Here is a 10233-nt window from a genome sequence, read left to right as displayed (position 1 = left end):
GCCCAGCTAAGAGAGCAGAACTCACAGTCAGGCAGCAGAGTCAGGGTCAGCCCCTGCTCCAGTTGTTGGTAGATCTGCATGAAGACCAAGCTGCACATCTGTTCAGGGACGCTAGATCCAAGCCTTGAGTGCTCTTTGGTTGTTGGTTCAGGCTCTGGGAACCCCCAAGGTTCCAGGTTAGTTAATTTTGTTGGTCTTCATATGGAGTCCATATCCCCTCCAGGTCGCTCAGTCCTTCCCCCAACTCTTCCAGAAGACCCTGAGTCCAGTGTTTGTCTGTGAGTCTCTGCATCTGTTTCAGTTAGCTGCTGGGTGGAGCCTCTCAGAGGTTATGTTAGGTTCCTGTCTGCAAGCATAACAGAGTGTCAGTAAGAATATCAGGGATTAGCTCTTGCCCATAGGATGATTCTCAAGTTGGACCAGTTGTTGGTTGACCATTTCCTCAGTCTCTGTGACATTTTTATCCCTGCACTTTTTGTAGAAAGGACAAATTTTAGGTCAAAGGATTTGTGAGTAGGTTGGTATTCTTATCCCTGCACTGGGAGTTCTGCCTAGCTGCGAGATGGCCATTTCAGGTTCTATATGCTCCAATGCTAGGAGTCTCAGCTAGAGTCACCCTCATAAACTTACTGGAGCCTCCCCCATCCCAGGTCTCGGGCACCTCCTAGAGATGCACACCCCACAATATGCCATCCTATCTATCTCCGATTTCCATTCACTCTCCCAGCCCTCTTTCCTACCCTGTTCCCTCCCTCCATACACCGCCAATCACAATTTTATTTTCCCTTCTGAGTGAGAATGACGGGCCCACCTTGGGCCCACCTTGTAACTTGGTTACTTTGGGTCTGTGGACTATAGTGTAGGTGTCCTGTACTTTATGGCTAGTATTCACTTATAAGTATATCTATATGTCAAGCATGTCCTTTTGAGTCTGAGTTATCTCACTGAACATATTTTCTAGTTCCATCCATCTTCTTGCAAATTTTAAGATGTCCTTGTTTTTAATAAATGAGTATTCCATTATGTTAATCAACCATATTTTCTTTTTTCATTCTTTGGTTGAAGGGGCTTCTGGGTTGTTTCCACTTTCTAGCTATAACTAATAAAGCTGCTATCGATATAGTTCAGCAAGTGTCTTTGTAGGATGGTGGAGCATCTTTTGGGTATATGTCCAGGAGTGGTATATCTGGATCTTGAGGTAGACCTATTCCCAGTTTTTTGAGAAACTGCCAAATTGATTTTTAGATAGTTGTAGGAGTTTGCACTCCCACAAGCAGTGTAGTGCTCCCCTTGATCCACATCATTCCCAGCATGTGTTGTCGCTTGAGTTTTAGATCTTAGCCATTCTGATGGACATAAGACAGAATCTGGGTTGTTTTGATTTGCATTCCCACAGTGATGAAGGGCATCAATCATTTTGTTAAGTGTTTCTCGGTCTCCTCTATTAGGAATTCGGTTTAGCTCTGTACTCCAATTTCTAATTGGGTTATTTGGTTGGTGTCTAACTTCCTGAGATATTTTACCACTCTCAGATGTAGAGTTGGTGAAGACTTTTTCCTATTGTGAAGCTTTTCTGTCTCATAAAGTTTCGTTTATGAAATATTGATTGTAGTGCCTGAGCCGTTGGTGTTCCTTTCAGGAAATTGTCTTCTGTACCAATGTATTCAAAACTATTCTCCACTTTCCTCTATTAGATTTTGTGTATATTTTATGTTAAAGTCTTTGATCCACCAGTACTTGAGTTTTGTGCAGGGCAATAAACATGGATCTATTTGCATTCTTCTACATCCAGTTAGACCAACAACACTTGATGAATATGCTTTTTTAATTGTATGGTTTGGCTTCTTTGTCAAAAATTAAATGTCAACAGGTGTGTGGGTTTATTTCAGGGAATTTGATTTGATTCTTTTGATCAACCTGTTTGTATCTAACAAAATTTCATCAAGTTTTTAACTCTATTGCTCTGTAGTACAGCTTGAAATCAGGGATGGTGTTACCTCCAAAAGATATTTTATTATACAGAATTGTTTTAGGTATCCTGGGTTTTTTTGTTTTTCCATAAGAAGTTGCTAATTGTTTTTTCAAGGCCTGTAAAGAATTTTGTTGAAATATTTATGGGAATTGCATTGAATCTGTAGACTGCTTTTGGTAAAATGGCCATTTTTATTATGTTAATTCTATGGATCTATTAGCATGGGATATCTGTCCATCTTCTGATGTCTTATTCAATTTTTTTCCTCAGAGACATGAAGTTCTTGTCATACATGTCTTTCAACTACTTGGTTAGAGTTACATCAAGGTATTTTATATTATTTGTGGCTATTGTGAAGAAAGTTGTTTCTCTAATGTCTTACTTAGCCAATTTATTGTTTATATAAAGGAGGGCTATTTTTTTTTTAGTTAATTTTGTATCCTGCCACTTTGCTGAAAATATTTATCACCTGTAGACATTCTCTGGTAGAATTTTATCTATACTGTCATATCCTCTATGACTAATGATACTTTGGCTTCTCTTCCAACATGATCTCCTTCAGTTGTCTTATTGCTCTAACTAGAACTTCAAGTGCTACATGGAAAAGATATGGAGAGAATGGACCACCTTGTTTTGTCCCTTATTTTAGTGGAATTGTTTTAAGTTTCTCACCATTTAATTGGATGTTGGCTATTGACTTGCTGTATTATTGTCTTTATTGTATTTCCCTGTGTATCTTGTATCCCTGATCTCTTCAAGGCTTTTAACATAGATGGGCATTGAATTTTTTCAAAGGCTTTTTCAGCATAAATCAGATGATCATGTAGGGTTTCTTTCTTTCGGATTGTTTATATGGTGAATTATGTTGTTGGGTTTTTATATATTAAACTATTCCTGAAGCTCTGGGATGAAGCCTATTTGATCAGGGTAGATGATGTTCTTGTATTTGGTTTGAGAGTATTTTATTATCGTTGCATTAATGTTCATAAGAGAAATTGGTCTGAAATTCTCTTTCTTGTTTCATAGAATAAGTTTGGTAATGTCCCTTCTGTTTTGTTTGTGCAATAGTTTGAGGAGTATTGGCATTAGCTATTCTTTAAAAGTCTGGAGGAATTATGTTCTAAAACCATCTCGCCCTGGGCTTTTTCTTGGGGTGGGGGAGGTTGGAAGACTTTAAATGGCTGATCCTATTTCCTTAGGAGTTATATGGTTGTTTTGTTTATCTGATCTTGATTTAATTTTCATAAGTGGAATTTATCAAAAAAATCAATTTAATAATCAATTTCCTTTAGATAGTCAAATTTTGTGGAATATGGGCTTTGGGAATAAGAACTAATAATTCTTTGGATTCCCTCACTTCCTGTTGCTATGTCCCTCTTTTCATTTCTGATTTGGACATTGTCTCTCAGCTCTTTAGTTAGTTTAGCTAAGGGCTTGTCTATCTTGTTGATTTTCTCGAAGAACCAGCTCTTTGTATCATTGACTCTTTAAACTATTCTTTTTGTTTTGATTTACTGATTTTTTTTTTTTAGCCCTGGGTTGGATTATTTCCTGCAGTCTATTTCTCTTGAGTGGGTTTGCTTCTTCTGGTTGTAGAACTCATTTCCTTCCTGTTTGGTTGTATTGTCCTGTATTTCTTTAAAGCATCCATTCATTTCCTCTTTAAAGGCCTCTATCATCTTTACAAGATTGGATTTAAGGTTGCCATCTAATGCCTCAGCTGGGTTAGGGCTTGCTGTAGCAGGATAGCTGGGCTCTGATGGTGCCATATTGCCCTGGTTCTTTTTAACTGTGCACCCATGATGTGCTTTAGCAATCTGTTTCTTCCCAATGTTGGCTAGATGTTCCTGGTGCCAATGGGTCTCCTTGGGAAGGCTGGGAGAGCTGTGGACCAGACAACAGAGGTCAGGGGACAATACACAGCTTACCTATGCTGCCTGGTCCCTAAGTGGAATTGACTGGCAAGGGAATAGTGGAATAGTGGATTCCACAACACTCTTGGGGTCCCAAAAGTCTTCTAAGAATGGCAGGACATGCCCAGAATGAGACAGTGGAGGTCAGAGGACCCAGCACAACTCATCTATGCTGGCTATGCCCCAGGGAGACCCTACTCAACTAGCTGTGCCTCAGGTGAACCCAACTGGCAAGGGATTCGTTTGGGGGAGTTCCAATGGCCCCTTTTCAGGCCACCAAGGAAGATCAGGATACTCTTGTGGGAACAAGGCTCCTTGGGATGGCAATGGAGGTCAAGGGACCAAGCACAACTTAACTCTGTTTGCTGTGCCTAAGATAAACCTAACTGCCTTGGGCATTTTCTTTGTGATTGATAAAGAAGAAACCAGACCATTGTGTGTGTGGTGTCTCTGGGAAGGTTGCCCTGGGTTCTATAAGAAAGCAAACACAGTAAGCCATGAGGAAAAGGGTAATAATCAGTACCCTCCATGGACTCTGCATCAGCTCCTGCTTCCAGATTTCTGACCTGTGTAAGTTCCTGACCTCATTGTTTTTGATAAGAAACTATGAAACTGTGGGGAAAATGAACCCATTCCTTCCCAAGTTGTTTATCATCATTGTGTTTCAGCAAAACAATAGAAACCCTGACTATAAGAGTAGTAATTTAAGTATAGCAACATGCATATAACCAATAGATCTTTGTTTTCTCTTCCAGAAATACTTGTGATTTAATAAGCTAGACAACATCATACCTTAAGAATAGCTTGCAAATGATTAGTGTTTGTTTTATTTTGGTGTGTATTAGTATATACAAAATATTTATCCCCCTCTCCTTTGCAGCCCTGTCCCTGAACTTCCCCGTCCCATATTTTAGTTGCTAAGTCCTTGGATATCGAAAATTGTCTACAAACTTTCTACTACACAAGAAGATCTGGTTTAACAAGTTTAAATATGATGATGCAGAAAAGAGATTCTAATAGAAGATAAATGAGCCCGTGACCACTGGCTCCCGTCAGGAGAATGGGACCACCATGAGATGTTGCAAGAGCCAGAGAAAACATCCAGAAATCTCTGACTGGAAGTTCAGGCACTCGAGCCTCCAGTGGACCTGGTGGAGACCACAGATTTTTTGAAAATTGCCAGTCTGGAAGTGGAGATCCAGAACCTTGAAGGTGTGGTGCTAGATTTACAGCAGATCATTTTCAAGTTGGAGGCCCGGCTGAGTACTCTGAAGAAGAGTTCACCTACTCACCAAGTCACAGCCCCACAGTCCCAATATGCCTCTTCTATGCATCAAGTAGAGCTCCCACCCAAGAAAGTAGCCACACCAATGAAGACAATGATGAAGAAGATGATAAAGACAATGACGTTAACCTGTTCAGTAGTGATGAGGAAAAGGATGACAAGGAGGCTGCCTAACTACAGAGAAGTACACAAAGAAGGCTAAGAAGCTCACACTGGTGACCAAATCGTCCATCTTCTTAGATGTTAAACCTTGAGATGATGAGACAGACATGGCCCAGCTATAGACTTGTATGCGGTCCATCCAATCGGATGGGCTGGTTTGGGCAGGGGAGTGGAGGGTGCCCAAGCTTGTGCCTGTTTGGCTATGGTATACAGAAGCGGCAGGTGCGGTGTGTGGTGGAGGTTGACAAAGTGGGCATCGACTTGCTCGAAGAGGAGATCAACAAGTCTGAGGAGCATGTGCAGAGTGTGGACATTCCAGCTTTCAACACAGTCTGGAATCCGAGAGTGCATAGTTTTATGCGTGTGGGGACCTGCTGAGAATAAAGACTAAGATTCTGCAAAAGAAACAAAAAATCCTCTTTTCTCAGCTTCTTCATTGTTAAGATTACAAACATGTTCTTGTAGAGTTTAGGCTCCTGAAGCTGTGAATTCCATCACTGGAGGGTGGTCACAACCCTAGTGATCAAATCAGATTGATGACTGTATAGTTGAAGATGACTTAAGCTCCGTTACAGTTGTGGGTTTAGACTATACAGCCCAGACCAATAAGAACTAGCTTTTCTTGCTTCCTTGTCATTTATCACATTAAGATGGCCCTGCTTTCTTATCCCGGTGATGTTCCTTCCTGATTTGTATCCTTTCACCCCTTAAGACTCATTCTTTGGACAGGCTAGTCTGGGCACAGAAAAGTGCACAAAAGTTGATAAAACATAATTTCCTGACACACATGGTGGCACATTCCTATATTCCCTGCAATCTAGTGAGTAAGGGAGGAGGATTTCAAGGCGAGCTTGGATTACATGCCAAGTCCCTATCTCAACAAACTTACAAAGTGTGTGTCATTTTCAAAATGTCAGAGAGCATTCTTGTGTGTGTGTGTGTGTGTGTGTGTGTAATTAATACTTCAAAGAGCTTATCATATTTTTATTACTCCTTACTAACAATTTAGTCAGTGATATATCATGAATTCATTGAATAGCGCTGTTGCTGGGATATTCATATACAATCTGAGAGTAAAATTCTAGGATAAATATGCTAAGTTGGATGTTGCAAATGTCCAATACGTTAAATAATTGTAGTTATGTGTAATATAAGAAATAAGTTAGATTTAGCTTTCCTATACAAAACTCTGCTAGTTAGTAAATTCTGTGAGTGTAGGACCATTAATTCAAAGTACTCAAATGATCCAAGTTCACACTTCTGGTCTTGCCTGAGTCCCCTTTAATGGGTCCATAATTTGATTGTTGCTGCCCACTATAATTTCCAAAGTCATTATAGTTCCCACCACCACCATAGTTACCTCTACCAAACTTCCCTCCTTCACTGTAACCATCATCTCCTCCTCTACTACCATATCTACCACCTTGATTTCCATATCCTGGTCCACCACCTCCATAAACCAGTACCACCACTATAGTTGCCACCATGACCTCCAAATCCATTTTATCCACCATCACCACCTCCATAACTACCTCCGCTGCCTCCACCTCACCACCATAGCCTCCTCTTCCCAAAGTTTCCTCCACGACCAACATTTCCTCCACCACCTCCAAAGTTTCCTTCACAATCCATAAAGTTGCCAGATCCACCTCTATGACCTCTCTATGATCCAACAGACTGCATCTCTTGTTAAGAAAGGGTCTTTTTCACTTCACAATTATGCCCATTAATAGTGTGATATTTCTCTGAACAACAATTTTATCAACTGTCATAATCATCAAAAGTTACAAAAGCAGATCCTTTTTCCCAATCTGCCTATCTTCCATAACTTCTATGGTTTCTTTCTTGTTTTTTTTTTAAGATTTATTTATCTATTTATCTATCTATTTATTTATTATATATAAGCACACTGTAGCTGTCTTCAGACACACCAGAAGAGGACATCAGATCCCATTACAGATGGTTGTGAGCCACCATGTGGTTGCTGGGAATTGAACTCAGGACCTCTGGAAGAGCAGTCAGTGCTCTTAACTGCTGAGCCATCTTGTCAGCCCCACTTCTATGGTTTCAATCTTGCCATACTTTTCAAAGTAGATTCTCATTATATTCTTCCATATTCTCTTTAGTATCACCAACAAAAATTTTTTTCACCATTAAATGGGCAGAATCCTCTCTAGAAACAGCTTTCTTTGGATCCACCACATGCCCATCAACATTGAGTGGCCAAGCACACATTGCAGCACCCACTTCTTCAACACAGGAGTAGGTCACAAAACCAAATCCTCTGGAACATTTTATTTGAGGATCTCTCATAACCACACAGTCTATAAGTGTGCCCCACTTCTTAAAATGTCCCCTTAAGCTGTCATCTGTGGTTTCAAAGCTCAGCCCACAAATGAACAGCTTCCTCAGCTGCACTGGTTCCTTTGGATCATGGCCCTCCATTTTGAGACTGGACTCGCCTCTTCCAAATTGAGTTCAATATGGAACCGAGAGAGTATCTTTGGTTTTTATTTATGTTTATGAATATTCCTACAGAGTCTAGAGTACAGTAATGATAGCTGTTGTGATAGGTAATTATGACCCATCCAATGTGACTACTTAGAACTGAACCCCAGTTCTCCACAAGAGCAGCAAGCACTGGTGCTTCTTCAAAGACTGGGCTTGGTCCTTGGCATGAATTCCAGATCCCCAGGTGTAGGAAGCCATTGGCGCCAATAGATGGCACCAGCTTCCCGCCCATTGTTCAGCCTACAAAAACCTTTCCCCTCGTGTTGCTTGGCAACCACATAAGTCATAGCCCAATCTCGGGGCACGTGAATGAGCTACTGGAGGATGCACCAATCAGGTAGCAACACAAGTCTCTTAGGCATATATAAGCAGTGCATTTCTCCCCCACGTGGGGAGATTGCGGGAGATCCCACGTGGAGAGAGACTGGGTAAGAGAGATCGCACGTGTGGAGAGAGACCTGGTAGAGAGATCGCAGAGAGAGAAGACCCGGTGAGAGGAGATCGCACGTGGGAGACTGCACGTGAGAGGTCGCCTATACAGTAGACCCTGGTAGGGAGTCCCCAGCTCAGAGAGAAGTTTCCTGCTCAGGAGGTCCCCTGCTCAGAGTGCTGTATAATAAAGGTTGTCCGCAGAAGAATCTTGTTTTGTTGCACGCCTGTTTGTGCCGGCGGAAGTGGGGCGCGCGACACCCAGGCCTCAGAGAAAGGTGATAAAGGCCCTGGCCCTGCCACACTGTTGTGGGAACACAGTTCAGGACCTCACACATACAAGGCAAAGCATTCTATCCAAGAACCACATCCTCAGTCACCAAACCTCTTTGGAAAGTAGTTTTAATTGATAAAACATGGCCATTTAACTGAAAGATTCAAATTGCATATCATATTTACTTAGGTAGCAATTGACCAGTTACCATTTTAGTCTATAAAGGTCAGAAATGTTTAACATGTCACAAAAATTGTAAGCATTTTACTTATTTTAAAATGTGATTTTATAAAATCCACATCAGTGAAGGCTGCCTCATGTGCACATTTCTAACCTGTAAATGATGTTAGTCTTTCATGTGAATGAATGCCACTATCTTAGTTCAGTCAAAGAAGCCACTCTGAACACCCAGAGAAAGCTTGCCCCCCACCACCACCAGGAACTCTGACACACCCAGGATCATGGGTGAGGCCAAAACATCTGCCCCCAACATCTTACATAACTGGGACCCTCCAGGACCTAGGGATGCAAGAAATCTCTGCCTAGCTAGAGGATCACATTCTTTCCAGTCTGTACCTGTTCCTGGAGCAGAACCAAGGCTGTGTCTCCCTACCCCCTCCAGCAACACCCAAAGAAAAGTGGACTCCCAAGATCAGACAAACCAGGATCTCAGGAGGGACAGGCTCCATTCAGAGACACCAAGGCCAGTTAGAACTAGAGATAACCAGATAGCAGGAGCCAAGTGCAAGAACATAAAAGAAACCAAGGCTACTAGGCAACATCAGAACCCAGTTCTCCCACCACAGCAAGCCCCAGATACCTCAACACACCTGAAGAGCAAGATTCAGATCTAAAATCCCATTCCATGAATATGACAGAGGACTTTAAGAAGGATGTAAATAACTCCCTGAAAGAAACACAGGAGAACACATGTAAACAAGTAGAAGCCCTTAAAGAGAAAGCACATAAATCTCTTAAATACAGGAAAACACAATCAACAGGTGAAGGAATTAAAACTGTCCATGATCTAAAAAATGGAAATAGAGAAAACCCCGGAAATGAAAAAACCTAGGAAAGAGATAAGGATTCACAGATACATCACCAACAGAATACAAAAGATAGAAATGAGAATCTCAGGTACAGAAGATACCATAGAAGACATTGACACAACAGTCAGAGAAAATACAAAAACTAAAAGCTCCTAACTCAAAACATTCAAGAAATCCAGGACACAATAAAAAGACCAAACCTAAGAATAATACAAAAGAGCAAAGACTCCCAACTCAAAGGGCCAACTAACATTTTCAACAAAATTTTTAGAAGAAAACTTCCCTAACCTAAGAAAAGAGATGCCCATACACATGCAAGAAGCTTACAGAACACCAAACATATTGGATCAGAAAAGAAATTCCTCCCATCACATAATAAAACACCAAATACACAGAACAAAAAATATTAAAAGTGGTAGGGGAAAAAGATCAAGTAACATATAAAGGCAAACCTATCAGAATTATACCAGACTTCTCAACAGAGACTCTAAAAGCCAAAAAATCTTGGATAGACATCATACAGACCCTAAGAGAACAAAATGCCAACCCGAGCTATTATATCCAGCAAAACTCTTCATTAGCGTAGATAGAGTGTAGATTGTCCTGAAGCTGTTTGTATTTTAATGTTAATTCCACTT

The 10233-nt window shown here is 41.0% G+C and overlaps 1 pseudogene across 1 annotated transcript; it reads left to right on the top strand.

The window, feature by feature from the left end:
• Positions 1–4382: 4382 nt before the first annotated feature.
• On the top strand, positions 4383–5710 carry LOC308434209 (elongation factor 1-delta-like; annotated as a pseudogene). Its single transcript has 2 exons — positions 4383–4455; positions 4808–5710. The product of its transcript is annotated as an elongation factor 1-delta-like (transcript).
• The last annotated feature ends 4523 nt before the right edge of the window (positions 5711–10233 follow it).

The sequence above is a fragment of the Micromys minutus genome, assembly GCF_963924665.1.
Source record: "Micromys minutus genome assembly, chromosome: 21".
Lineage (NCBI taxonomy): Eukaryota > Metazoa > Chordata > Mammalia > Rodentia > Muridae > Micromys > Micromys minutus.
This window is presented reverse-complemented; position numbering and strand designations above follow the sequence as displayed.